Source organism: Triturus cristatus, chromosome 8 (assembly GCF_964204655.1).
Source record: "Triturus cristatus chromosome 8, aTriCri1.1, whole genome shotgun sequence".
Taxonomy (NCBI): domain Eukaryota; kingdom Metazoa; phylum Chordata; class Amphibia; order Caudata; family Salamandridae; genus Triturus; species Triturus cristatus.
The window spans coordinates 1,620,371,468-1,620,397,422 of NC_140591.1; the positions used below are offsets into that span (position 1 = coordinate 1,620,371,468).

Below are 25,955 nucleotides of genomic sequence, written 5' to 3' on the forward strand. Positions count from 1 at the left end.
TAGTTTATAAATAAGTGTTTTACATATATTCATCAATATTGCTCAAATCTAGGGTCATATTTCATCTGCCTCTTGCTCATTGAAATACCTTTTTAATTTTGCAATCACAGTATTGTTTCTATAATATTGAAAACACTTTCAGTTTTTATTAGGTTTGAGATGATCTGTTTAACCGAAAGATGAATCAGACTTTTCTAATTTAATTGAATCGCAGGACGACTTAATGAAAATAATTTTTTATTTAAGAATGAGGAAAGCAAGGCACTGCTGAGATTTGAACTCAGGATCTCCTGTTTACTAGACAGTCGCTTTAACCAGCTAAGCCACAGCACCCTCTTGAAAATGCTTAATGGAACAGTTTGCCATATGGTGTTCAAGAGAAACCTGAGTTTTTCACTTTCATAATCATTTCTCAGTTCAGAAAACGCACTACTCAAATAGTTTAGACGATAATACTGATCCTATTCATAAACACCTCATTGATATATTGCTTATCCTGTTCATAAATGTTTTAATCATGCCTTCTTTAAGAATGCATTACTTGAATTCATCTCTAGAATGATTTTTTATCTCTATTTTGCTCTTTGTCACTCTTTTTTCCCTTTTTCATTCAAAGCATTACTTTGAAAATCTTCACAATACCACGTTTTTTTGTTTTTCAATTTAAGATGACCCATTCTAATGTTCACAGAACAACACTTTTCTTTTTAAAATGTATTAAACATTTGCGTGATGAAAATTAGTTTTTACATGTAAGGACCAATAATAAGGTGCTGCTGAGATTTGAACTCAGGATTTCCTGTTTACGAGACAGGCGCTTTAACCACTTAGCCACAGCACCTACTTTAGTTATATAGAAGGGATCATTAATTTAGTATTGGTGATCAAATTCTATGCCTGTGTTAAAGTGTCTTAATATGTATTCTAATGTTAAACAAGCAAGGATTCCTAATCTGTAAACAAGAATAGCTATGTTGTATTAAAAAAGAACACATTTTAAACTCAATCCCATATTTTGAATAGTTCATAAATAAGTGTTTTACATATATTCATCAATATTGCTCAAATCTAGGGTTATATTTCATCTGCCTCTTGCTCATTGAAATACCTTTTTGATTTTGCAATCACAGTATTGTTACTATAATATTGAAAACACTTTCAGTTTTTATTAGGTTTAAGATGAATCGTTCAATCGAAAGATAAATCAGACTTTTCTAATTTAATTGAATCGCAGGACGAATTAATGAAGATAGTTTTTTATTTAAGAATGAGGAAAGCAAGGCACTGCTGAGATTTGAACTCAGGATCTCCTGTTTACTAGACAGGAGCTTTAACCAGCTAAGCCACAGCACCCTCTTGAAAATGCTTTAAGGAACAGTTTGCCATATGGTGTTCAAGAGACTCCTGAGTTTTTCACTTTCATAATCATTTCTCAGTTCAGAAAACGCTCTACTCAACTACTTTAGACGAGGATACTGATCCTATTGATAAACACCTCATTGATATATTGCTTATCCTGTTCATAAATGTTTTAATTATGCCTTCTTTAAGAATGCATTACTTGATTTCAACTCTAGAATGATTTCTTATCTCTATTTTGCTCTTTGTCACTCTTTTTTCCGTTTTTCATTCAAAGCATTACTTTGAAAATCTTCACAATACCATGTTTTTTAGTTTTTCAATTTAAGATGACCCATTCTAATGTTCACAGAACAACACTTTTCTTTTTAAAATGTATTAAACATAGCGTGATGAAAATTATTTTTACATGTAAGGACCAATAATAAGGTGCTGCTGAGATTTGAACTCAGGATTTCCTGTTTACGAGACAGGCGCTTTAACCACTTAGCCACAGCACCTATTTTAGTGATACAGAAGGGATCATTAATTTAGTATTGGTGATCAAATTCTGTGCCTGTGTTAAAGTGTCTTAAAATGAATTCTAATGTTAAACAAGCAAGGATTCCTAATCTGTAAACAAGAATAGCTATGTTGTATTAAAAAAGAACACATTTTAAACTCAATCCCATATTTTGAATAGTTTATAAATAATTGTTTTACATATATTCATCAATATTGCTCAAATCTAGGGTCATATTTCATCTGCCTCTTGCTCATTGAAATAACTTTTTAATTTTGCAATCACAGGATTGTTACTATAATATTGAAAACACTTTCAGTTTTTATTAGGTTTAAGATGATCTGTTCAACCGAAAGATAAATCAGACTTTTCTAATTTAATTGAATCGCAGGACGACTTAATGAAAATATTTTTTTATTTAAGAATGAGGAAAGCAAGGCACTGCTGAGATTTGAACTCAGGATCTCCTGTTTACTAGACAGGCGCTTTAACCAGCTAAGCCACAGCACCCTCTTGAAAATACTTAAAGGAACAGTTTGCCATATGGTGTTCAAGAGAAACCTGAGTTTTTCACATTCATAATCATTTCTCAGTTCAGAAAACGCACTACTCAAATAGTTTAGACGAGGATACTGATCCTATTGATAAACACCTCATTGATATATTGCTTATCCTGTTCATAAATGTTTTAATTATGCCTTCTTTAAGAATGCATTACTTGAATTCAACTCTAGAATGATTTTTTATCTCTATTTTGCTCTTTGTCACTCTTTTTTCCCTTTTTCATTCAAAGCATTACTTTGAAAATCTTCACAATACCATGTTTTTTTGTTTTTCAATTTAAGATGACCCATTCTAATGTTCACAGAACAACACTTTTCTTTTTAAATGTATTAAACATTTGCGTGACGAAAATTATTTTTACATGTAAGGACCAATAATAAGGTGCTGCTGAGATTTGAACTCAGGATTTCCTGTTTACGAGACAGGCGCTTTAACCACTTAGCCACAGCACCTATTTTAGTGATACAGAAGGGATCATTAATTTAGTATTAGTGATCAAATTCTGTGCCTGTGTTAAAGTGTCTTAATATGTATTCTAATGTTAAACAAGCAAGGATTCCTAATCTGTAAACAAGAATAGCTATGTTGTATTAAAAAAGAACACATTTTAAACTCAATCCCATATTTTGAATAGTTCATAAATAAGTGTTTTACATATATTCATCAATATTGCTCAAATCTAGGGTTATATTACATCTGCCTCTTGCTCATTGAAATACCTTTTTGATTTTGCAATCACAGTATTGTTACTATAATATTGAAAACACGTTCAGTTTTTATTAGGTTTAAGATGATCTGTTCAACCGAAAGATAAATCAGACTTTTCTAATTTAATTGAATCGCAGGACGAATTAATGAAAATAGTTTTTTATTTAAGAATGAGGAAGGCAAGGCACTGCTGAGATTTGAACTCAGGATCTCCTGTTTACTAGACAGGCGCTTTAACCAGCTAAGCCACAGCACCCTTTTGAAAATGCTTTAAGGAACAGTTTGCCATATGGTGTTCAAGAGAAACCTGAGTTTTTCACTTTCATAATCATTTCTCAGTTCAGAAAACGCACTACTCAAATAGTTTAGACGAGGATACTGATCCTATTGATAAACACCTCATTGATATATTGCTTATCCTGTTCATAAATGTTTTAATTATCCTTCTTTAAGAATGCATTACTTGAATTCAACTCTAGAATGATTTTTTATCTCTATTTTGCTCTTTGTCACTCTTTTTTCCCTTTTTCATTCAAAGCATTACTTTGAAAATCTTCACAATACCACGTTTTTTTGTTTTTCAATTTAAGATGACCCATTCTAATGTTCACAGAACAACACTTTTCTTTTTAAAATGTATTAAACATTTGCGTGACGAAAATTAATTTTACATGTAAGGACCAATAATAAGGTGCTGCTGAGATTTGAACTCAGGATTTCCTGTTTACGAGACAGGCGCTTTAACCACTTAGCCACAGCACCTATTTTAGCGGTAAAGAAGGGATCATTAATTTAGTATTGGTGATCAAATTCTGTGCCTGTGTTAAAGTGTCTTAATATGTATTCTAATGTTAAACAAGCAAGGATTCCTAATCTGTAAACACGAATTGCTATGTTGTATTAAAAAAGAACACATTTTAAACTCAATCCCATATTTTGAATAGTTCATAAATAAGTGTTTTACATATATTCATCAATATTGCTCAAATCTAGGGTTATATTTCATCTGCCTCTTGCTCATTGAAATACCTTTTTGATTTTGCAATCACAGTATTGTTACTATAATATTGAAACACTTTCAGTTTTTATTAGGTTTAAGATGATCTGTTCAACCGAAAGATAAATCAGACTTTTCTAATTGAATTGAATCGCAGGACGAATTAATGAAAATAGTTTTTTATTTAAGAATGAGGAAAGCAAGGCACTGCTGAGATTTGAACTCAGGATCTCCTGTTTACTAGACAGGCGCTTTAACCAGCTAAGCCACAGCACCCTCTTGAAAATGCTTTAAGGAACAGTTTGCCATATGGTGTTCAAGAGACTCCTGAGTTTTTCACTTTCATAATCATTTCTCAGTTCAGAAAACGCTCTACTCAACTACTTTAGACGAGGATACTGATCCTATTGATAAACACCTCATTGATATATTGCTTATCCTGTTCATAAATGTTTTAATTATGCCTTCTTTAAGAATGCATTACTTGATTTCAACTCTAGAATGATTTTTTATCTCTATTTTGCTCTTTGTCACTCTTTTTTCCGTTTTTCATTCAAAGCATTACTTTGAAAATCTTCACAATACCATGTTTTTTAGTTTTTCAATTTAAGATGACCCATTCTAATGTTCACAGAACAACACTTTTCTTTTTAAAATGTATTAAACATTTGCGTGAAGAAAATTATTTTTACATGTAAGGACCAATAATAAGGTGCTGCTGAGATTTGAACTCAGGATTTCCTGTTTACGAGACAGGCGCTTTAACCACTTAGCCACAGCACCTATTTTAGTGATACAGAAGGGATCATTAATTTAGTATTGGTGATCAAATTCTGTGCCTGTGTTAAAGTGTCTTAAAATGTATTCTAATGTTAAACAAGCAAGGATTCCTAATCTGTAAACAAGAATAGCTATGTTGTATTAAAAAAGAACACATTTTAAACTCAATCCCATATTTTGAATAGTTTATGAATAAGTGTTTTACATATATTCATCAATATTGCTCAAATCTAGGGTCATATTTCATCTGCCTCTTGCTCATTGAAATACCTTTTTAATTTTGCAATCACAGTATTGTTTCTATAATATTGAAAACACTTTCAGTTTTTATTAGGTTTGAGATGATCTGTTTAACCGAAAGATGAATCAGACTTTTCTAATTTAATTGAATCGCAGGACGACTTAATGAAAATAATTTTTTATTTAAGAATGAGGAAAGCAAGGCACTGCTGAGATTTGAACTCAGGATCTCCTGTTTACTAGACAGTCGCTTTAACCAGCTAAGCCACAGCACCCTCTTGAAAATGCTTAATGGAACAGTTTGCCATATGGTGTTCAAGAAAAACCTGAGTTTTTCACTTTCATAATCATTTCTCAGTTCAGAAAACGCACTACTCAAATAGTTTAGACGAGAATACTGATCCTATTCATAAACACCTCATTGATATATTGCTTATCCTGTTCATAAATGTTTTAATCATGCCTTCTTTAAGAATGCATTACTTGAATTCATCTCTAGAATGATTTTTTATCTCTATTTTGCTCTTTGTCACTCTTTTTTCCCTTTTTCATTCAAAGCATTACTTTGAAAATCTTCACAATACCACGTTTTTTGTTTTTCAATTTAAGATGACCCATTCTAATGTTCACAGACCAACACTTTTCTTTTTAAAATGTATTAAACATAGCGTGATGAAAATTATTTTTACATGTAAGGACCAATAATAAGGTGCTGCTGAGATTTGAACTCAGGATTTTCTGTTTACGAGACAGGCGCTTTAACCACTTAGCCACAGCACCTATTTTAGTGATACAGAAGGGATCATTAATTTAGTATTGGTGATCAAATTCTGTGCCTGTGTTAAAGTGTCTTAATATGTATTCAAATGTTAAACAAGCAAGGATTCCTAATCTGTAAACACGAATAGCTATGTTGTATTACAAAAGAACACATTTTAAACTCAATCCCATATTTTGAATAGTTCATAAATAAGTGTTTTACATATATTCATCAATATTGCTCAAATCTAGGGTTGTATTTCATCTGCCTCTTGCTCATTGAAATACCTTTTTGATTTTGCAATCACAGTATTGTTACTATAATATTGAAAACACTTTCAGTTTTTATTAGGTTTAAGATGATCTGTTCAACCGAAAGATAAATCAGACTTTTCTAATTTAATTGAATCGCAGGACGAATTAATGAAAATAGTTTTTTATTTAAGAATGAGGAAAGCAAGGCACTGCTGAGATTTGAACTCAGGATCTCCTGTTTACTAGACAGGCGCTTTAACCAGCTAAGCCACAGCACCCTCTTGAAAATGCTTAAAGGAACAGTTTGCCATATGGTGTTCAAGAGAAACCTGAGTTTTTCACTTTCATAATCATTTCTCAGTTCAGAAAACGCACTACTCAAATAGTTTAGACGAGGATACTGATCCTATTGATAAACACCTCATTGATATATTGCTTATCCTGTTCATAAATGTTTTAATTATGCCTTCTTTAAGAATGCATTACTTGAATTCAACTCTAGAATGATTTTTTATCTATATTTTGCTCTTTGTCACTCTTTTTTCCCTTTTTCATTCAAAGCATTACTTTGAAAATCTTCACAATACCATGTTTTTTTGTTTTTCAATTTAAGATGACCCATTCTAATGTTCACATAACAACACTTTTCTTTTTAAAATGTATTAAACATTTGAGTGATGAAAATTATTTTTACATGTAAGGACCAATAATAAGGTGCTGCTGAGATTTGAACTCAGGATTTCCTGTTTACGAGACAGGTGCTTTAACCACTTAGCCACAGCACCTATTTTAGTGATACAGAAGGGATCATTAATTTAGTATTAGTGATCAAATTCTGTGCCTGTGTTAAAGTGTCTTAATATGTATTCTAATGTTAAACAAGCAAGGATTCCTAATCTGTAAACAAGAATAGCTATGTTGTATTAAAAAAGAACACATTTTAAACTCAATCCCATATTTTGAATAGTTCATAAATAAGTGTTTTACATATATTCATCAATATTGCTCAAATCTAGGGTTATATTACATCTGCCTCTTGCTCATTGAAATACCTTTTTGATTTTGCAATCACAGTATTGTTACTATAATATTGAAAACACGTTCAGTTTTTATTAGGTTTAAGATGATCTGTTCAACCGAAAGATAAATCAGACTTTTCTAATTTAATTGAATCGCAGGACGAATTAATGAAAATAGTTTTTTATTTAAGAATGAGGAAGGCAAGGCACTGCTGAGATTTGAACTCAGGATCTCCTATTTACTAGACAGGCGCTTTAACCAGCTAAGCCACAGCACCCTTTTGAAAATGCTTTAAGGAACAGTTTGCCATATGGTGTTCGAGAGAAACCTGAGTTTTTCACTTTCATAATCATTTCTCAGTTCAGAAAACGCTCTACTCAACTACTTTAGACGAGGATACTAATCCTATTGATAAACACATCATTGATATATTGCTTATCCTGTTCATAAATGTTTTAATTATCCTTCTTTAAGAATGCATTACTTGAATTCAACTCTAGAATGATTTTTTATCTCTATTTTGCTCTTTGTCACTCTTTTTTCCCTTTTTCATTCAAAGCATTACTTTGAAAATCTTCACAATACCACGTTTTTTGTTTTTCAATTTAAGATGACCCATTCTAATGTTCACAGAACAACACTTTTCTTTTTAAAATGTATTAAACATTTGCGTGATGAAAATTATTTTTACATGTAAGGACCAATAATAAGGTGCTGCTGAGATTTGAACTCAGGATTTCCTGTTTACGAGACAGGCGCTTTAACCACTTAGCCACAGCACCTACTTTAGTTATATAGAAGGGATCATTAATTTAGTATTGGTGATCAAATTCTATGCCTGTGTTAAAGTGTCTTAATATGTATTCTAATGTTAAACAAGCAAGGATTCCTAATCTGTAAACAAGAATAGCTATGTTGTATTAAAAAAGAACACATTTTAAACTCAATCCCATATTTTGAATAGTTCATAAATAAGTGTTTTACATATATTCATCAATATTGCTCAAATCTAGGGTTATATTTCATCTGCCTCTTGCTCATTGAAATACCTTTTTGATTTTGCAATCACAGTATTGTTACTATAATATTGAAAACTCTTTCAGTTTTTATTAGGTTTAAGATGATCTGTTCAACCGAAAGATAAATCAGACTTTTCTAATTTAATTGAATCGCAGGACGACTTAATGAAAATAATTTTTTATTTAAGAATGAGGAAAGCAAGGCACTGCTGAGATTTGAACTCAGGATCTCCTGTTTACTAGACAGGCGCTTTAACCAGCTAAGCCACAGCACCCTCTTGAAAAAGTTTTAAGGAACAGTTTGCCATATGGTGTTCAAGAGAAACCTGAGTTTTTCACTTTCATAATCATTTCTCAGTTCAGAAAACGCACTACTCAAATAGTTTAGACGAGGATACTGATCCTATTGATAAACACCTCATTGATATATTGCTTATCCTGTTCATAAATGTTTTAATTATGCCTTCTTTAAGAATGCATTACTTGAATTCAACTCTAGAATGATTTTTTATCTCTATTTTGCTCTTTGTCACTCTTTTTTCCCTTTTTCATTCAAAGCATTACTTTGAAAATCTTCACAATACCATGTTTTTTTGTTTTTCAATTTAAGATGACCCATTCTAATGTTCACAGAACAACACTTTTCTTTTTAAAATGTATTAAACATTTGCGTGATGAAAATTATTTTTACATGTAAGGACCAATAATAAGGTGCTGCTGAGATTTGAACTCAGGATTTCCTGTTTACGAGACAGGCGCTTTAACCACTTAGCCACTGCACCTAATTTAGTGATATAAAAGGGATCATTAATTTAGTATTGGTGATCAAATTCTGTGCCTGTGTTAAAGTGTCTTAATATGTATTATAATGTTAAACAAGCAAGGATTCCTAATCTGTAAACAAGAATACCTATGTTGTATAACAAAAGAACACATTTTAAACTCAATCCCATATTTTGAATAGTTCACAAATAAGTGTTTTACATATATTAATCAATATTGCTCAAATCTAGTGTTATATTTCATCTGCCTCTTGCTCATTGAAATACCTTTTTGATTTTGCAATCACAGTATTGTTACTATAATATTGAAACACTTTCAGTTTTTATTAGGTTTAAGATGATCTGTTCAACCGAAAGATAAATCAGACTTTTCTAATTGAATTGAATCGCAGGACGAATTAATGAAAATAGTTTTTTATTTAAGAATGAGGAAAGCAAGGCACTGCTGAGATTTGAACTCAGGATCTCCTGTTTACTAGACAGGCGCTTTAACCAGCTAAGCCACAGCACCCTCTTGAAAATGCTTTAAGGAACAGTTTGCCATATGGTGTTCAAGAGACTCCTGAGTTTTTCACTTTCATAATCATTTCTCAGTTCAGAAAACGCTCTACTCAACTACTTTAGACGAGGATACTGATCCTATTGATAAACACCTCATTGATATATTGCTTATCCTGTTCATAAATGTTTTAATTATGCCTTCTTTAAGAATGCATTACTTGATTTCAACTCTAGAATGATTTTTTATCTCTATTTTGCTCTTTGTCACTCTTTTTTCCGTTTTTCATTCAAAGCATTACTTTGAAAATCTTCACAATACCATGTTTTTTAGTTTTTCAATTTAAGATGACCCATTCTAATGTTCACAGAACAACACTTTTCTTTTTAAAATGTATTAAACATTTGCGTGAAGAAAATTATTTTTACATGTAAGGACCAATAATAAGGTGCTGCTGAGATTTGAACTCAGGATTTCCTGTTTACGAGACAGGCGCTTTAACCACTTAGCCACAGCACCTATTTTAGTGATACAGAAGGGATCATTAATTTAGTATTGGTGATCAAATTCTGTGCCTGTGTTAAAGTGTCTTAAAATGTATTCTAATGTTAAACAAGCAAGGATTCCTAATCTGTAAACAAGAATAGCTATGTTGTATTAAAAAAGAACACATTTTAAACTCAATCCCATATTTTGAATAGTTTATGAATAAGTGTTTTACATATATTCATCAATATTGCTCAAATCTAGGGTCATATTTCATCTGCCTCTTGCTCATTGAAATACCTTTTTAATTTTGCAATCACAGTATTGTTTCTATAATATTGAAAACACTTTCAGTTTTTATTAGGTTTGAGATGATCTGTTTAACCGAAAGATGAATCAGACTTTTCTAATTTAATTGAATCGCAGGACGACTTAATGAAAATAATTTTTTATTTAAGAATGAGGAAAGCAAGGCACTGCTGAGATTTGAACTCAGGATCTCCTGTTTACTAGACAGTCGCTTTAACCAGCTAAGCCACAGCACCCTCTTGAAAATGCTTAATGGAACAGTTTGCCATATGGTGTTCAAGAAAAACCTGAGTTTTTCACTTTCATAATCATTTCTCAGTTCAGAAAACGCACTACTCAAATAGTTTAGACGAGAATACTGATCCTATTCATAAACACCTCATTGATATATTGCTTATCCTGTTCATAAATGTTTTAATCATGCCTTCTTTAAGAATGCATTACTTGAATTCATCTCTAGAATGATTTTTTATCTCTATTTTGCTCTTTGTCACTCTTTTTTCCCTTTTTCATTCAAAGCATTACTTTGAAAATCTTCACAATACCACGTTTTTTGTTTTTCAATTTAAGATGACCCATTCTAATGTTCACAGACCAACACTTTTCTTTTTAAAATGTATTAAACATAGCGTGATGAAAATTATTTTTACATGTAAGGACCAATAATAAGGTGCTGCTGAGATTTGAACTCAGGATTTTCTGTTTACGAGACAGGCGCTTTAACCACTTAGCCACAGCACCTATTTTAGTGATACAGAAGGGATCATTAATTTAGTATTGGTGATCAAATTCTGTGCCTGTGTTAAAGTGTCTTAATATGTATTCAAATGTTAAACAAGCAAGGATTCCTAATCTGTAAACACGAATAGCTATGTTGTATTACAAAAGAACACATTTTAAACTCAATCCCATATTTTGAATAGTTCATAAATAAGTGTTTTACATATATTCATCAATATTGCTCAAATCTAGGGTTGTATTTCATCTGCCTCTTGCTCATTGAAATACCTTTTTGATTTTGCAATCACAGTATTGTTACTATAATATTGAAAACACTTTCAGTTTTTATTAGGTTTAAGATGATCTGTTCAACCGAAAGATAAATCAGACTTTTCTAATTTAATTGAATCGCAGGACGAATTAATGAAAATAGTTTTTTATTTAAGAATGAGGAAAGCAAGGCACTGCTGAGATTTGAACTCAGGATCTCCTGTTTACTAGACAGGCGCTTTAACCAGCTAAGCCACAGCACCCTCTTGAAAATGCTTAAAGGAACAGTTTGCCATATGGTGTTCAAGAGAAACCTGAGTTTTTCACTTTCATAATCATTTCTCAGTTCAGAAAACGCACTACTCAAATAGTTTAGACGAGGATACTGATCCTATTGATAAACACCTCATTGATATATTGCTTATCCTGTTCATAAATGTTTTAATTATGCCTTCTTTAAGAATGCATTACTTGAATTCAACTCTAGAATGATTTTTTATCTCTATTTTGCTCTTTGTCACTCTTTTTTCCCTTTTTCATTCAAAGCATTACTTTGAAAATCTTCACAATACCATGTTTTTTTGTTTTTCAATTTAAGATGACCCATTCTAATGTTCACATAACAACACTTTTCTTTTTAAAATGTATTAAACATTTGAGTGATGAAAATTATTTTTACATGTAAGGACCAATAATAAGGTGCTGCTGAGATTTGAACTCAGGATTTCCTGTTTACGAGACAGGTGCTTTAACCACTTAGCCACAGCACCTATTTTAGTGATACAGAAGGGATCATTAATTTAGTATTAGTGATCAAATTCTGTGCCTGTGTTAAAGTGTCTTAATATGTATTCTAATGTTAAACAAGCAAGGATTCCTAATCTGTAAACAAGAATAGCTATGTTGTATTAAAAAAGAACACATTTTAAACTCAATCCCATATTTTGAATAGTTCATAAATAAGTGTTTTACATATATTCATCAATATTGCTCAAATCTAGGGTTATATTACATCTGCCTCTTGCTCATTGAAATACCTTTTTGATTTTGCAATCACAGTATTGTTACTATAATATTGAAAACACGTTCAGTTTTTATTAGGTTTAAGATGATCTGTTCAACCGAAAGATAAATCAGACTTTTCTAATTTAATTGAATCGCAGGACGAATTAATGAAAATAGTTTTTTATTTAAGAATGAGGAAGGCAAGGCACTGCTGAGATTTGAACTCAGGATCTCCTATTTACTAGACAGGCGCTTTAACCAGCTAAGCCACAGCACCCTTTTGAAAATGCTTTAAGGAACAGTTTGCCATATGGTGTTCGAGAGAAACCTGAGTTTTTCACTTTCATAATCATTTCTCAGTTCAGAAAACGCTCTACTCAACTACTTTAGACGAGGATACTAATCCTATTGATAAACACATCATTGATATATTGCTTATCCTGTTCATAAATGTTTTAATTATCCTTCTTTAAGAATGCATTACTTGAATTCAACTCTAGAATGATTTTTTATCTCTATTTTGCTCTTTGTCACTCTTTTTTCCCTTTTTCATTCAAAGCATTACTTTGAAAATCTTCACAATACCACGTTTTTTGTTTTTCAATTTAAGATGACCCATTCTAATGTTCACAGAACAACACTTTTCTTTTTAAAATGTATTAAACATTTGCGTGATGAAAATTATTTTTACATGTAAGGACCAATAATAAGGTGCTGCTGAGATTTGAACTCAGGATTTCCTGTTTACGAGACAGGCGCTTTAACCACTTAGCCACAGCACCTACTTTAGTTATATAGAAGGGATCATTAATTTAGTATTGGTGATCAAATTCTATGCCTGTGTTAAAGTGTCTTAATATGTATTCTAATGTTAAACAAGCAAGGATTCCTAATCTGTAAACAAGAATAGCTATGTTGTATTAAAAAAGAACACATTTTAAACTCAATCCCATATTTTGAATAGTTCATAAATAAGTGTTTTACATATATTCATCAATATTGCTCAAATCTAGGGTTATATTTCATCTGCCTCTTGCTCATTGAAATACCTTTTTGATTTTGCAATCACAGTATTGTTACTATAATATTGAAAACTCTTTCAGTTTTTATTAGGTTTAAGATGATCTGTTCAACCGAAAGATAAATCAGACTTTTCTAATTTAATTGAATCGCAGGACGACTTAATGAAAATAATTTTTTATTTAAGAATGAGGAAAGCAAGGCACTGCTGAGATTTGAACTCAGGATCTCCTGTTTACTAGACAGGCACTTTAACCAGCTAAGCCACAGCACCCTCTTGAAAAAGTTTTAAGGAACAGTTTGCCATATGGTGTTCAAGAGAAACCTGAGTTTTTCACTTTCATAATCATTTCTCAGTTCAGAAAACGCACTACTCAAATAGTTTAGACGAGGATACTGATCCTATTGATAAACACCTCATTGATATATTGCTTATCCTGTTCATAAATGTTTTAATTATGCCTTCTTTAAGAATGCATTACTTGAATTCAACTCTAGAATGATTTTTTATCTCTATTTTGCTCTTTGTCACTCTTTTTTCCCTTTTTCATTCAAAGCATTACTTTGAAAATCTTCACAATACCATGTTTTTTTGTTTTTCAATTTAAGATGACCCATTCTAATGTTCACAGAACAACACTTTTCTTTTTAAAATGTATTAAACATTTGCGTGATGAAAATTATTTTTACATGTAAGGACCAATAATAAGGTGCTGCTGAGATTTGAACTCAGGATTTCCTGTTTACGAGACAGGCGCTTTAACCACTTAGCCACTGCACCTAATTTAGTGATATAAAAGGGATCATTAATTTAGTATTGGTGATCAAATTCTGTGCCTGTGTTAAAGTGTCTTAATATGTATTATAATGTTAAACAAGCAAGGATTCCTAATCTGTAAACAAGAATACCTATGTTGTATAACAAAAGAACACATTTTAAACTCAATCCCATATTTTGAATAGTTCACAAATAAGTGTTTTACATATATTAATCAATATTGCTCAAATCTAGTGTTATATTTCATCTGCCTCTTGCTCATTGAAATACCTTTTTGATTTTTGCAATCACAGTATTGTTACTATAATATTGAAAACACTTTCAGTTTTTATTAGGTTTAAGTTGATCTGTTCAACCGAAAGATAAATCAGACTTTTCTAATTGAATTGAATCGCAGGACGACTTAATGAAAATAGTTTTTTTATATAAGAATGAGGAAAGCAAGGCACTGCTGAGATTTGAACTCAGGATCTCCTGTTTACTAGACAGGCGCTTTAACCAGCTAAGCCACAGCACCCTCTTGAAAAAGTTTTAAGGAACAGTTTGCCATATGGTGTTCAAGAGAAACCTGAGTTTTTCACTTTCATAATCATTTCTCAGTTCAGAAAACGCTCTACTCAACTACTTTAGACGAGGATACTGATCCTATTGATAAACACCTCATTGATATATTGCTTATCCTGTTCATAAATGTTTTAATTATGCCTTCTTTAAGAATGCAGTACTTGAATTCAACTCTAGAATGATTTTTTATCTCTATTTTGCTCTTTGTCACTCTTTTTTCCCTTTTTCATTCAAAGCATTACTTTGAAAATCTTCACAATACCATGTTTTTTTGTTTTTCAATTTAAGATGACCCATTCTAATGTTCACAGAACAACACTTTTCTTTTTAAAATGTATTAAACATTTGCGTGATGAAAATTATTTTTACATGTAAGGACCAATAATAAGGTGCTGCTGAGATTTGAACTCAGGATTTCCTGTTTACGAGACAGGCGATTTAACCACTTAATCACTGCTCCTATTTTAGTGATACAGAAGGGATCATTAATTTAGTATTGGTGATCAAATTCTGTGCCTGTGTTAAAGTGTCTTAATATGTATTCTAATGTTAAACAAGCAAGGATTCCTAATCTGTAAACAAGAATACCTATGTTGTATTACAAAAGAAAACATTTTAAACTCAATCCCATATTTTGAATAGTTCATAAATAAGTGTTTTACATATATTCATCAATATTGCTCAAATCTAGGGTTATATTTCATCTGCCTCTTGCTCATTGAAATACCTTTTTGATTTTTGCAATCACAGTATTGTTACTATAATATTGAAAACACTTTCAGTTATTATTAGGTTTAAGATGATCTGTTCAACCGAAAGATAAATCAGACTTTTCTAATTGAATTGAATCGCAGGACGACTTAATGAAAATAGTTTTTTATCTAAGAATGAGGAAAGGAAGGGACTGCTGAGATTTGAACTCAGGATCTCCTGTTTACTAGACAGGCGCTTTAACCAGCTAAGCCACAGCACCCTCTTGAAAATGCTTTAAGGAACAGTTTGCCATATGATGTTCAAGAGAATCCTGAGTTTTTCACTTTCATAATCATTTCTCAGTTCAGAAAACGCTCTACTCAACTACTTTAGACGAGGATACTGATCCTATTCATACACACCTCATTGATATATTGCTTATCTTGTTCATAAATGTTTTAATCATGCCTTCTTTAAGAATGCATTACTTGAATTCAACTCTAGAATGATTTTTTATCTCTATTTTGCTCTTTGTCACTCTTTTTTCCCTTTTTCATTCAAAGCATTACTTTGAAAATCTTCACAATACCACGTTTTTTTGTTTTTCAATTTAAGATGACCCATTCTAATGTTCACAGAACAACACTTTTCTTTTTAAAATGTATTAAACATTTGCGTGATGAAAATTATTTTTACATGTAAGGACCAATAATAAGGTGCTGCTGAGATTTGAACTCAGGATTTCCTGGTTACGAGACAGGCGCTTTAACCACTTAGCCACAGCACCTATTTTAGTGATACAGAAGGGATCATTAATTTAGTATTGGTGATCAAATTCTGTGCCTGTGTTAAAGTGTCTTAATAAGTATTCTAATGTTAAACAAGCAAGGATTCCTAATCTGTAAACAAGAATAGCTATGTTGTATTATAAAAAGAAAACATTTTAAACTCAATCCCATATTTTGAATAGTTCATAAATAAGTGTTTTACATATATTCATCAATATTGCTCAAATCTAGGGTTATATTTCATCTGCCTCTTGCTCATTGAAATACCTTTTTGATTTTTGCAATCACAGTATTGTTACTATAATATTGAAAACACTTTCAGTTATTATTAGGTTTAAGATGATCTGTTCAACCGAAAGATAAATCAGACTTTTCTAATTTAATTGAATCGCAGGACGAATTAATGAAAATAGTTTTTTATTTAAGAATGAGGAAAGCAAGGCACTGCTGAGATTTGAACTCAGGATCTCCTGTTTACTAGACAGGCGCTTTAACCAGCTAAGCCACAGCACCCTCTTGAAAATGCTTTAAGGAACAGTTTGCCATATGGTGTTCAAGAGAATCCTGAGTTTTTCACTTTCATAATCATTTCTCAGTTCAGAAAACGCTCTACTCAACTACTTTAGAGGAGGATACTGATCCTATTGATAAACACCTCATTGATATATTGCTTATCCTGTTCATAAATGTTTTAATTATGCCTTCTTTAAGAATGCATTACTTGAATTCAACTCTAGAATGATTTTTTATCTCTATTTTGCTCTTTATCACTCTTTTTTCCCTTTTTCATTCAAAGCATTACTTTGAAAATCTTCACAATACCACGTTTTTTTGTTTTTCAATTTAAGATGACCCATTCTAATGTTCACAGAACAACACTTTTCTTTTTAAAATGTATTAAACATTTGCGTGATGAAAATTATTTTTACATGTAAGGACCAATAATAAGGTGCTGCTGAGATTTGAACTCAGGATTTCCTGGTTACGAGACAGGTGCTTTAACCACTTAGCCACAGCACCTATTTTAGTGATACAGAAGGGATCATTAATTTAGTATTGGTGATCAAATTCTGTGCCTGTGTTAAAGTGTCTTAATAAGTATTCTAATGTTAAACAAGCAAGGATTCCTAATCTGTAAACAAGAATAGCTATGTTGTATTATAAAAAGAAAACATTTTAAACTCAATCCCATATTTTGAATAGTTCATAAATAAGTGTTTTACATATATTCATCAATATTGCTCAAATCTAGGGTTATATTTCATCTGCCTCTTGCTCATTGAAATACCTTTTTGATTTTGCAATCACAGTATTGTTACTATAATATTGAAAACACTTTCAGTTATTATTAGGTTTAAGATGATCTGTTCAACCGAAAGATAAATCAGACTTTTCTAATTTAATTGAATCGCAGGACGAATTAATGAAAATAGTTTTTTATTTAAGAATGAGGAAAGCAAGACAATGCTGAGATTTGAACTCAGGATCTACTGTTTACTAGACAGGCGCTTTAACCAGCTAAGACACAGCACCCTCTTGAAAATGCTTTAAGGAACAGTTTGCCATATGGTGTTCAAGAGAATCCTGAGTTTTTCACTTTCATAATCATTTCTCAGTTCAGAAAACGCTCTACTCAACTACTTTAGACGAGAATACTGATCCTATTGATAAACACCTCATTGATATATTGCTTATCCTGTTCATAAATGTTTTAATTATGCCTTCTTTAAGAATGCATTACTTGATTTCAACTCTAGAATGATTTTTTATCTCTATTTTGCGCTTTGTCACTCTTTTTTCCCTTTTTCATTCAAAGCATTACTTTGAAAATCTTCACAATACCACGTTTGTTAGTTTTTCAATTTAAGATGACCCATTCTAATGTTCACAGAACAACACTTTTCTTTTTAAAATGTATTAAACATTTGCGTGATGAAAATTATTTTTACATGTAAGGACCAATAATAAAGTGCTGCTGAGATTTGAACTCAGAATTTCCTGTTTACGAGACAGGCACTTTAACCACTTAGCCACAGCACCTATTTTAGTGATACAGAAGGGGTCATTAATTAAGTATTGGTAATCAAATTCTTTGCCTGTGTTAAAGTGTCTTAATATGTATTCTAATGTTAAACAAGCAAGGATTCCTAATCTGTAAACAAGAATAGCTATGTTGTATTACAAAAGAACACATTTTAAACTCAATCCCATATTTTGAATAGTTCATAAATAAGTGTTTTACATATATTCATCAATATTGCTCAAATCTAGGGTTATATTTCATCTGCCTCTTGCTCATTGAAATACCTTTTTGATTTTTGCAATCACAGTATTGTTACTATAATATTGAGAACACTTTCAGTTATTATTAGGTTTAAGATGATCTGTTCAACCGAAAGATAAATCAGACTTTTCTAATTAATTTGAATCACAGGACGACTTAATGAAAATAATTTTTTATTTAAGAATGAGGAAAGCAAGACAATGCTGAGATTTGAACTCAGGATCTTCTGTTTACTAGACAGGCGCTTTAACCAGCTAAGCCACAGCACCCTCTTGAAAATGCTTTAAGGAACAGTTTGCCATATGGTGTTCAAGAGAATCCTGAATTTTTCACTTTCATAATCATTTCTCAGTTCAGAAAACGCTCTACTCAACTACTTTAGACGAGAATACTGATCCTATTGATAAACACCTCATTGATATATTGCTTATCCTGTTCATAAATGTTTTAATTATGCCTTCTTTAAGAATGCATTACTTGATTTCAACTCTAGAATGATTTTTTATCTCTATTTTGCTCTTTGTCACTCTTTTTTCCCTTTTTCATTCAAAGCATTACTTTGAAAATCTTCACAATACCACGTTTTTTTGTTTTTCAATTTAAGATGACCCATTCTAATGTTCACAGAACAACACTTTTCTTTTTAAAATGTATTAAACATTTGCGTGATGAAAATTATTTTTAAATGTAAGGACCAATAATAAGGTGCTGCTGAGATTTGAACTCAGGAATTCTTGTTTACGAGACAGGCGCGTTAACCACTTAGCCACAGCACCTATTTTAGTGATACAGAAGGGATCATTAATTAAGTATTGGTAATCAAATTCTGTGCCTGTATTAAAGTGTCTTAATATGTATTCTAATGTTAAACAAGCAAGGATTCCTAATCTGTAAACAAGAATAGCTATGTTGTATTACAAAAGAACACATTTTAAACTCAATCCCATATTTTGAATAGTTCATAAATAAGTGTTTTACATATATTCATCAATATTGCTCAAATCTAGGGTTATATTTCATCTGCCTCTTGCTCATTGAAATACCTTTTTGATTTTTGCAATCACAGTATTGTTACTATAATATTGAAAACACTTTCAGTTATTATTAGGTTTAAGATGATCTGTTCAACCGAAAGATAAATCAGACTTTTCTAATTGAATTGAATCGCAGGACGACTTAATGAAAATAGTTTTTTATTTAAGAATGAGGAAAGGAAGGGACTGCTGAGATTTGAACTCAGGATCTCCTGTTTACTAGACAGGCGCTTTAACCAGCTAAGCCAGAGCACCCTCTTGAAAATGCTTTAAGGAACAGTTTGCCATATGGTGTTCAAGAGAATCCTGAGTTTTTCACTTTCATAATCATTTCTCAGTTCAGAAAACGCTCTACTCAACTACTTTAGACGAGGATACTGATCCTATTCATACACACCTCATTGATATATTGCTTATCTTGTTCATAAATGTTTTAATAATGCCTTCTTTAAGAATGCATTACTTGAATTCAAATCTAGAATGATTTTTTATCTCTATTTTGCTCTTTGTCACTCTTTTTTTCTCTTTTTCATTCAAAGCATTACTTTGAAAATCTTCACAATACCACGTTTTTTTGTTTTTCAATTAAAGATGACCCATTCTAATGTTCACAGAACAACACTTTTCTTTTTAAAATGTATTAAACATTTGCGTGATGAAAATTATTTTTACATGTAAGGACCAATATTAAGGTGCTGCTGAGATTAGAACTTGGGATTTCCTGTTTACGAGACAGGCGCTTTAACCACTTAGCCACAGCACCTATTTTAGTGATACAGAAGGGATCATTAATTTAGTATTGGTGATCAAATTCTGTGCCTGTGTTAAAGTGTCTTAATAAGTATTCTAATGTCAAACAAGCAAGGATTCCTAATCTGTAAACAAGAATAGCTATGTTGTATTACAAAAGAACACATTTTAAACTCAATCCCATATTTTGATTAGTTCATAAATAAGTGTTTTACATATATTCATCAATATTGCTCAAATCTAGGGTTAGATTTCATCTGCCTCTTGCTCATTGAAATACCTTTTTGATTTTTGCAATCACAGTATTGTTACTATAATATTGAAAAATCTTTCAGTTTTTATTAGGTTTAAGATGATCTGTTCAACCGAAAGATAAATCAGACTTTTCTAATTTAATTGAATCGCAGGACGACTTAATGAAAATAATTTTTTATTTAAGAATGAGGAAAGCAAGGCACTGCTGAGATTTGAACTCAGGATCTCCTGTTTACTAGACAGGCGCTTTAACCAGCTAAGCCACAGCACCCTTTTGAAAATGCTTTAAGGAACAGTTTGCCATATGGTGTTCAAGAGAAACCTGAGTTTTTCACTTTCATAATCATTTCTCAGTTCAGAAAACGCACTACTCAAATAGTTTAGACGAGGATACTGATCCTATTCATAAACACCTCATTGATATATTGCTTATCCTGTTCATAAATGTTTTAATTATGCCTTCTTTAAGAATGCATTACTTGAATTCAACTCTAGAATGATTTTTTATCTCTATTTTGCTCTTTGTCACTCTTTTTTCCCTTTTTCATTCAAAGCATTACTTTGAAAATCTTCACAATACCACCTTTTTTTGTTTTTCAATTTAAGATGACCCATTCTAATGTTCACAGAACAACACTTTTCTTTTTAAAATGTATTAAAACATTTGCGTGATGAAAATTATTTTTACATGTAAGGACCAATAATAAGGTGCTGCTGAGATTTTAACTCATGATTCCCTGTTTACGAGACAGGTGCTTTAACCACTTAGTCACAGCACCTATTTTAGTGACACAGAAGGGATCATTAATTTAGTATTGGTGATCAAATTCTGTGCCTGTGTTAAAGTGTCTTAATATGTATTCTAATGTTAAACAAGCAAGGATTCCTAATCTGTAAACAAGAATAGCTATGTTGTATTACAAAAGAACACATTTTAAACTCAATTCCATATTTAGAATAGTTCATAAATAAGTGTTTTACATATATTCATCAATATTGCTCAAATCTAGGGTTATATTTCATCTGCCTCTTGCTCATTGAAATACCTTTTTCATTTTTGCAATCACAGTATTGTTACTAAAATATTGAAAACACTTTCAGTTTTTATTAGGTTTAAGATGATCTGTTCAACCGAAAGATAAATCAGACTTTTCTAATTTAATTGAATCGCAGGACGACTTAATGAAAATAATTTTTTATTTAAGAATGAGGAAAGCAAGGCACTGCTGAGATTTGAACTCAGGATCTCCTGTTTACTAGACAGGCGCTTTAACCAGCTAAGCCACAGCACCCTTTTGAAAATGCTTTAAGTAACAGTTTGCCATATGGTGTTCAAGAGAAACCTGAGTTTTTCACTTTCAGAATCATTTCTCAGTTCAGAAAACGCTCTACTCAACTACTTTAGACGAGGATACTGATCCTATTCATAAACACCTCATTTATATATTGCTTATCTTGTTCATAAATGTTTTAATCATGCCTTCTTTAAGAATGCATTACTTGAATTCAACTCTAGAATGATTTTTTTATCTCTATTTTGCTCTTTGTCACTCTTTTTTCCCTTTTTCATTCAAAGCATTACTTTAAAAATCTTCACAATACCACGTTTTTTTGTTTTTCAATTTAAGATGACCCATTCTAATGTTCACAGAACAACACTTTTCTTTTTAAAATGTATTAAACATTTGCATGATGAAAATTATTTTTACATGTAAGGACCAAAAATAAGGTGCTGCTGAGATTTGAACTCAGGATTTCCTGTTTACGAGACAGGCGCTTTAACCACTTAGCCACAGCACCTACTTTAGTGATACAGAAGGGATCATTAATTTAGTATTGGTGATCAAATTCTGTGCCTGTGTTAAAGTGTCCTAATATGTATTCTAATGTTAAACAAGCAAGGATTCCTAATCTGTAAACAAGAATAGCTATGTTGTATTACAAAATAACACATTTTAAACTCAATCCCATATTTTGAATAGTTCATAAATAAGTGTTTTACATATATTCATCAATATTGCTCAAATCTAGGGTTATATTTCATCTGCCTCTTGCTCATTGAAATACCTTTTTGATTTTTGCAATCACAGTATTGTTACTATAATATTGAAAACACTTTCAGTTTTTATTAGGTTTAAGATGATCTGTTCAACCAAAAGATAAATCGAATTTTTCTAATTGAATTGAATCGCAGGACGACTTAATGAAAATAGTTTTTTATTTAAGAATGAGGAAAGAAAGGTACTGCTGAGATTTGAACTCAGGATCTCCTGTTTACTAGACAGGCGCTTTAACCAGCTAAGCCACAGCACCCTCTTGAAAATGCTTTAAGGAACAGTTTGCCATATGGTGTTCAAGAGAATCCTGAGTTTTTCACTTTCATAATCATTTCTCAGTTCAGAAAACGCTCTACTCAACTACTTTAGACGAGGATACTGATCCTATTGATAAACACCTCATTGATATATTGCTTATCCTGTTCATAAATGTTTTAATTATGCCTTCTTTAAGAATGCATTACTTGATTTCAACTCTAGAATGATTTTTTATCTCTATTTTGCGCTTTGTCACTCTTTTTTCCCTTTTTCATTCAAAGCATTACTTTGTAAATCTTCACAATACCACGTTTGTTAGTTTTTCAATTTAAGATGACCCATTCTAATGTTCACAGAACAACACTTTTCTTTTTAAAATGTATTAAACATTTGCGTGATGAAAATTATTTTTACATGTAAGGACCAATAATAAGGTGCTGCTGAGATTTGAACTCAGGATTTCCTGTTTACGAGACAGGCACTTTAACCACTTAGCCACTGCACCTATTTTAGTGATACAGAAGGGGTCATTAATTAAGTATTGGTAATCAAATTCTTTGCCTGTGTTAAAGTGTCTTAATATGTATTCTAATGTTAAACAAGCAAGGATTCCTAATCTGTAAACAAGAATAGCTATGTTGTATTACAAAAGAACACATTTTAAACTCAATCCCATATTTTGAATAGTTCATAAATAAGTGTTTTACATATATTCATCAATATTGCTCAAATCTAGGGTTATATTTCATCTGCCTCTTGCTCATTGAAATACCTTTTTGATTTTTGCAATCACAGTATTGTTACTATAATATTGAAAACACTTTCAGTTATTATTAGGTTTAAGATGATCTGTTCAACCGAAAGATAAATCAGACTTTTCTAATTGAATTGAATCGCAGGACGACTTAATGAAAATAGTTTTTTATTTAAGAATGAGGAAAGGAAGGGACTGCTGAGATTTGAACTCAGGATCTCCTGTTTACTAGACAGGCGCTTTAACCAGCTAAGCCACAGCACCCTCTTGAAAATGCTTTAAGGAACAGTTTGCCATATGGTGTTCAAGAGAATCCTGAGTTTTTCACTTTCATAATCATTTCTCAGTTCAGAAAACGCTCTACTCAACTACTTTAGACGAGGATACTGATCCTATTCATACACACCTCATTGATATATTGCTTATCTTGTTCATAAATGTTTTAATCATGCCTTCTTTAAGAATGCATTACTTGAATTCAACTCTAGAATGATTTTTTATCTCTATTTTGCTCTTTGTCACTCTTTTTTTCTCTTTTTCATTCAAAGCATTACTTTGAAAATCTTCACAATACCACGTTTTTTTGTTTTTCAATTAAAGATGACCCATTCTAATGTTCACAGAACAACACTTTTCTTTTTAAAATGTATTAAACATTTGCGTGATGAAAATTATTTTTACATGTAAGGACCAATATTAAGGTGCTGCTGAGATTAGAACTTGGGATTTCCTGTTTACGAGACAGGCGCTTTAACCACTTAGCCACAGCACCTATTTTAGTGATACAGAAGGGATCATTAATTTAGTATTGGTGATCAAATTCTGTGCCTGTGTTAAAGTGTCTTAATAAGTATTCTAATGTCAAACAAGCAAGGATTCCTAATCTGTAAACAAGAATAGCTATGTTGTATTACAAAAGAACACATTTTAAACTCAATCCCATATTTTGATTAGTTCATAAATAAGTGTTTTACATATATTCATCAATATTGCTCAAATCTAGGGTTAGATTTCATCTGCCTCTTGCTCATTGAAATACCTTTTTGATTTTTGCAATCACAGTATTGTTACTATAATATTGAAAAATCTTTCAGTTTTTATTAGGTTTAAGATGATCTGTTCAACCGAAAGATAAATCAGACTTTTCTAATTTAATTGAATCGCAGGACGACTTAATGAAAATAATTTTTTATTTAAGAATGAGGAAAGCAAGGCACTGCTGAGATTTGAACTCAGGATCTCCTGTTTACTAGACAGGCGCTTTAACCAGCTAAGCCACAGCACCCTTTTGAAAATGCTTTAAGGAACAGTTTGCCATATGGTGTTCAAGAGAAACCTGAGTTTTTCACTTTCATAATCATTTCTCAGTTCAGAAAACGCACTACTCAAATAGTTTAGACGAGGATACTGATCCTATTCATAAACACCTCATTGATATATTGCTTATCCTGTTCATAAATGTTTTAATTATGCCTTCTTTAAGAATGCATTACTTGAATTCAACTCTAGAATGATTTTTTATCTCTATTTTGCTCTTTGTCACTCTTTTTTCCCTTTTTCATTCAAAGCATTACTTTGAAAATCTTCACAATACCACCTTTTTTTGTTTTTCAATTTAAGATGACCCATTCTAATGTTCACAGAACAACACTTTTCTTTTTAAAATGTATTAAAACATTTGCGTGATGAAAATTATTTTTACATGTAAGGACCAATAATAAGGTGCTGCTGAGATTTTAACTCATGATTCCCTGTTTACGAGACAGGTGCTTTAACCACTTAGTCACAGCACCTATTTTAGTGACACAGAAGGGATCATTAATTTAGTATTGGTGATCAAATTCTGTGCCTGTGTTAAAGTGTCTTAATATGTATTCTAATGTTAAACAAGCAAGGATTCCTAATCTGTAAACAAGAATAGCTATGTTGTATTACAAAAGAACACATTTTAAACTCAATTCCATATTTAGAATAGTTCATAAATAAGTGTTTTACATATATTCATCAATATTGCTCAAATCTAGGGTTATATTTCATCTGCCTCTTGCTCATTGAAATACCTTTTTCATTTTTGCAATCACAGTATTGTTACTAAAATATTGAAAACACTTTCAGTTTTTATTAGGTTTAAGATGATCTGTTCAACCGAAAGATAAATCAGACTTTTCTAATTTAATTGAATCGCAGGACGACTTAATGAAAATAATTTTTTATTTAAGAATGAGGAAAGCAAGGCACTGCTGAGATTTGAACTCAGGATCTCCTGTTTACTAGACAGGCGCTTTAACCAGCTAAGCCACAGCACCCTTTTGAAAATGCTTTAAGTAACAGTTTGCCATATGGTGTTCAAGAGAAACCTGAGTTTTTCACTTTCAGAATCATTTCTCAGTTCAGAAAACGCTCTACTCAACTACTTTAGACGAGGATACTGATCCTATTCATAAAC

At 31.4% G+C, this 25,955-nt stretch overlaps 34 non-coding genes across 34 annotated transcripts; all 34 read right to left on the reverse strand.

Annotated features, from left to right (window-relative positions):
• Positions 1-768: 768 nt before the first annotated feature.
• TRNAT-CGU (transfer RNA threonine (anticodon CGU)) lies at positions 769-841 on the reverse strand. Its single transcript has one exon. It is a non-coding gene; the product is annotated as a tRNA-Thr (tRNA).
• Positions 842-1,279: 438 nt separating this feature from the next.
• On the reverse strand, positions 1,280-1,353 carry TRNAT-AGU (transfer RNA threonine (anticodon AGU)). The gene has a single exon. It is a non-coding gene; the product is annotated as a tRNA-Thr (tRNA).
• A 433-nt stretch (positions 1,354-1,786) lies between these two features.
• TRNAT-CGU (transfer RNA threonine (anticodon CGU)) lies at positions 1,787-1,859 on the reverse strand. Its single transcript has one exon. It is a non-coding gene; the product is annotated as a tRNA-Thr (tRNA).
• A 438-nt stretch (positions 1,860-2,297) lies between these two features.
• Positions 2,298-2,371, reverse strand: TRNAT-AGU (transfer RNA threonine (anticodon AGU)). The gene has a single exon. It is a non-coding gene; the product is annotated as a tRNA-Thr (tRNA).
• Positions 2,372-2,804: 433 nt separating this feature from the next.
• TRNAT-CGU (transfer RNA threonine (anticodon CGU)) lies at positions 2,805-2,877 on the reverse strand. Its single transcript has one exon. It is a non-coding gene; the product is annotated as a tRNA-Thr (tRNA).
• Positions 2,878-3,315: 438 nt separating this feature from the next.
• TRNAT-AGU (transfer RNA threonine (anticodon AGU)) lies at positions 3,316-3,389 on the reverse strand. Its single transcript has one exon. It is a non-coding gene; the product is annotated as a tRNA-Thr (tRNA).
• Positions 3,390-3,822: 433 nt separating this feature from the next.
• TRNAT-CGU (transfer RNA threonine (anticodon CGU)) lies at positions 3,823-3,895 on the reverse strand. Its single transcript has one exon. It is a non-coding gene; the product is annotated as a tRNA-Thr (tRNA).
• Positions 3,896-4,332: 437 nt separating this feature from the next.
• TRNAT-AGU (transfer RNA threonine (anticodon AGU)) lies at positions 4,333-4,406 on the reverse strand. The gene has a single exon. It is a non-coding gene; the product is annotated as a tRNA-Thr (tRNA).
• Positions 4,407-4,840: 434 nt separating this feature from the next.
• On the reverse strand, positions 4,841-4,913 carry TRNAT-CGU (transfer RNA threonine (anticodon CGU)). Its single transcript has one exon. It is a non-coding gene; the product is annotated as a tRNA-Thr (tRNA).
• A 944-nt stretch (positions 4,914-5,857) lies between these two features.
• On the reverse strand, positions 5,858-5,930 carry TRNAT-CGU (transfer RNA threonine (anticodon CGU)). Its single transcript has one exon. It is a non-coding gene; the product is annotated as a tRNA-Thr (tRNA).
• Positions 5,931-6,368: 438 nt separating this feature from the next.
• On the reverse strand, positions 6,369-6,442 carry TRNAT-AGU (transfer RNA threonine (anticodon AGU)). The gene has a single exon. It is a non-coding gene; the product is annotated as a tRNA-Thr (tRNA).
• Positions 6,443-6,876: 434 nt separating this feature from the next.
• On the reverse strand, positions 6,877-6,949 carry TRNAT-CGU (transfer RNA threonine (anticodon CGU)). Its single transcript has one exon. It is a non-coding gene; the product is annotated as a tRNA-Thr (tRNA).
• A 944-nt stretch (positions 6,950-7,893) lies between these two features.
• Positions 7,894-7,966, reverse strand: TRNAT-CGU (transfer RNA threonine (anticodon CGU)). Its single transcript has one exon. It is a non-coding gene; the product is annotated as a tRNA-Thr (tRNA).
• Positions 7,967-8,404: 438 nt separating this feature from the next.
• On the reverse strand, positions 8,405-8,478 carry TRNAT-AGU (transfer RNA threonine (anticodon AGU)). Its single transcript has one exon. It is a non-coding gene; the product is annotated as a tRNA-Thr (tRNA).
• Positions 8,479-8,912: 434 nt separating this feature from the next.
• On the reverse strand, positions 8,913-8,985 carry TRNAT-CGU (transfer RNA threonine (anticodon CGU)). The gene has a single exon. It is a non-coding gene; the product is annotated as a tRNA-Thr (tRNA).
• Positions 8,986-9,422: 437 nt separating this feature from the next.
• TRNAT-AGU (transfer RNA threonine (anticodon AGU)) lies at positions 9,423-9,496 on the reverse strand. The gene has a single exon. It is a non-coding gene; the product is annotated as a tRNA-Thr (tRNA).
• A 434-nt stretch (positions 9,497-9,930) lies between these two features.
• Positions 9,931-10,003, reverse strand: TRNAT-CGU (transfer RNA threonine (anticodon CGU)). The gene has a single exon. It is a non-coding gene; the product is annotated as a tRNA-Thr (tRNA).
• A 944-nt stretch (positions 10,004-10,947) lies between these two features.
• On the reverse strand, positions 10,948-11,020 carry TRNAT-CGU (transfer RNA threonine (anticodon CGU)). The gene has a single exon. It is a non-coding gene; the product is annotated as a tRNA-Thr (tRNA).
• Positions 11,021-11,458: 438 nt separating this feature from the next.
• TRNAT-AGU (transfer RNA threonine (anticodon AGU)) lies at positions 11,459-11,532 on the reverse strand. The gene has a single exon. It is a non-coding gene; the product is annotated as a tRNA-Thr (tRNA).
• A 434-nt stretch (positions 11,533-11,966) lies between these two features.
• Positions 11,967-12,039, reverse strand: TRNAT-CGU (transfer RNA threonine (anticodon CGU)). The gene has a single exon. It is a non-coding gene; the product is annotated as a tRNA-Thr (tRNA).
• A 944-nt stretch (positions 12,040-12,983) lies between these two features.
• Positions 12,984-13,056, reverse strand: TRNAT-CGU (transfer RNA threonine (anticodon CGU)). The gene has a single exon. It is a non-coding gene; the product is annotated as a tRNA-Thr (tRNA).
• Positions 13,057-13,494: 438 nt separating this feature from the next.
• Positions 13,495-13,568, reverse strand: TRNAT-AGU (transfer RNA threonine (anticodon AGU)). The gene has a single exon. It is a non-coding gene; the product is annotated as a tRNA-Thr (tRNA).
• Positions 13,569-14,002: 434 nt separating this feature from the next.
• On the reverse strand, positions 14,003-14,075 carry TRNAT-CGU (transfer RNA threonine (anticodon CGU)). The gene has a single exon. It is a non-coding gene; the product is annotated as a tRNA-Thr (tRNA).
• Positions 14,076-14,515: 440 nt separating this feature from the next.
• Positions 14,516-14,589, reverse strand: TRNAT-AGU (transfer RNA threonine (anticodon AGU)). The gene has a single exon. It is a non-coding gene; the product is annotated as a tRNA-Thr (tRNA).
• A 1,454-nt stretch (positions 14,590-16,043) lies between these two features.
• On the reverse strand, positions 16,044-16,116 carry TRNAT-CGU (transfer RNA threonine (anticodon CGU)). Its single transcript has one exon. It is a non-coding gene; the product is annotated as a tRNA-Thr (tRNA).
• A 440-nt stretch (positions 16,117-16,556) lies between these two features.
• TRNAT-AGU (transfer RNA threonine (anticodon AGU)) lies at positions 16,557-16,630 on the reverse strand. The gene has a single exon. It is a non-coding gene; the product is annotated as a tRNA-Thr (tRNA).
• A 434-nt stretch (positions 16,631-17,064) lies between these two features.
• Positions 17,065-17,137, reverse strand: TRNAT-CGU (transfer RNA threonine (anticodon CGU)). The gene has a single exon. It is a non-coding gene; the product is annotated as a tRNA-Thr (tRNA).
• Positions 17,138-18,084: 947 nt separating this feature from the next.
• On the reverse strand, positions 18,085-18,157 carry TRNAT-CGU (transfer RNA threonine (anticodon CGU)). Its single transcript has one exon. It is a non-coding gene; the product is annotated as a tRNA-Thr (tRNA).
• A 2,480-nt stretch (positions 18,158-20,637) lies between these two features.
• Positions 20,638-20,711, reverse strand: TRNAT-AGU (transfer RNA threonine (anticodon AGU)). Its single transcript has one exon. It is a non-coding gene; the product is annotated as a tRNA-Thr (tRNA).
• A 947-nt stretch (positions 20,712-21,658) lies between these two features.
• TRNAT-AGU (transfer RNA threonine (anticodon AGU)) lies at positions 21,659-21,732 on the reverse strand. The gene has a single exon. It is a non-coding gene; the product is annotated as a tRNA-Thr (tRNA).
• A 435-nt stretch (positions 21,733-22,167) lies between these two features.
• TRNAT-CGU (transfer RNA threonine (anticodon CGU)) lies at positions 22,168-22,240 on the reverse strand. Its single transcript has one exon. It is a non-coding gene; the product is annotated as a tRNA-Thr (tRNA).
• A 439-nt stretch (positions 22,241-22,679) lies between these two features.
• TRNAT-AGU (transfer RNA threonine (anticodon AGU)) lies at positions 22,680-22,753 on the reverse strand. Its single transcript has one exon. It is a non-coding gene; the product is annotated as a tRNA-Thr (tRNA).
• Positions 22,754-24,720: 1,967 nt separating this feature from the next.
• On the reverse strand, positions 24,721-24,794 carry TRNAT-AGU (transfer RNA threonine (anticodon AGU)). Its single transcript has one exon. It is a non-coding gene; the product is annotated as a tRNA-Thr (tRNA).
• A 947-nt stretch (positions 24,795-25,741) lies between these two features.
• Positions 25,742-25,815, reverse strand: TRNAT-AGU (transfer RNA threonine (anticodon AGU)). The gene has a single exon. It is a non-coding gene; the product is annotated as a tRNA-Thr (tRNA).
• Positions 25,816-25,955: the final 140 nt, after the last annotated feature.